Source organism: Aplysia californica, unplaced genomic scaffold (assembly GCF_000002075.1).
Source record: "Aplysia californica isolate F4 #8 unplaced genomic scaffold, AplCal3.0 scaffold00598, whole genome shotgun sequence".
In the NCBI taxonomy this organism is placed as follows: Eukaryota; Metazoa; Mollusca; class Gastropoda; order Aplysiida; family Aplysiidae; genus Aplysia; species Aplysia californica.
Window position 1 is genome coordinate 26,585 of NW_004797868.1, and position 1,218 is coordinate 27,802.

A 1,218-nucleotide genomic window follows, 5' to 3' on the forward strand; every position below is an offset into this window, starting at 1 on the left:
TCTCTCTCTCTCTCTCTCTGTCTCTCTCTTTCTCTCTCTCTTTCTCTCTCTCTTTCTCTCTCTGACTTTCTCTTTTGAGAGTCTGATGTTGTCGAACACGAAATGACGTCATGACGAAAGGACTACTTTCCAATTATGGGGAATGATGTACCAGCGCCCTATTTAGCCTGCTGAACGCGATGCCTTTTTTGCCCGCTAAAAGTGTAGCAAAACCCGCCAAAACACGCCGAATACACGCGAAATTGCGGCGTCTGCAGACTAGCTGGCTTAGGTAATTACCTCTCCAGTTACGCACAATTGTCATGGGGTGCCAAAGTCCGGATAATGTCACAGCAAATTACCGGGCCACTGCGGATGTTACATAAACGGCCGGCCGGGTTTTACTAGGTAATTTAGCCAGTTTCCCCTTGTCCCTTATGTGTAGTTATCTGTGTGTATCATTTTTGTGGATGTTTGTTTTCTGCCTTTCCGTTATTATGGGGTTGGGTTGGTTGTTTTTCTTTTATTGTGTCCCGTGGGTCTCTCTTTCTCTTTCTCTCTTCTTTATGTCTGTCTCTTTGCCTATGTCTTGTATTTGTGTCTGTCTCTCTGTCTCTGTCAGTCTCCCAGTCAGTCTCTCCTCTCTTTATCTGTCTGTCTGTCTGTTTCTCTGTCTGTCTGTGTGTCTGTCTGCCTGTCTATCTCTTTTTCTCCTCCCCCCCTCTCTCTTTCTGTATCTCTGGCCGTCTGTCTCTGTCCCTCTGTGTCCCTCTCTCTCCTCTCATGTTTGTACCTCTCGGTGTCCCTTTATTTCTCCCTCTCTCTTTCCTCTCTCCCCACCCCCCCCCTCTCTCTCTCTCTCACTCTGTCTAATTTTCTCTCTTTCATGTAAATTGGATGCTTTTGATTCTTTTGTCATACAGAGAGAAAGAGCGTGATAGAGAGTACGAGAGAGAAAGAAAGATGGAGGGGTCGGATGGGAGGGGGGGGGGGATTAAAAAGAGAGAGAATGAGAGAGAAAAAGAGAGAGAGAGAGAGATAGAGAGGGGGAGGGGAGGGAGAAAGAGTAAGAAAGATGAGAGAGCAAAGAGAGACCCACTCCCCCTTGGTCTCCCCACATGTCTCCCGTGTTTATCTCACCCTCTGTAGAAAAAAGGACCATTGGAAATCCATGTGATTGATTGCCGAGACAATTAAGACGCAAGTCTTTAATTCTGTTGACCGGGTAAATACGGCCCG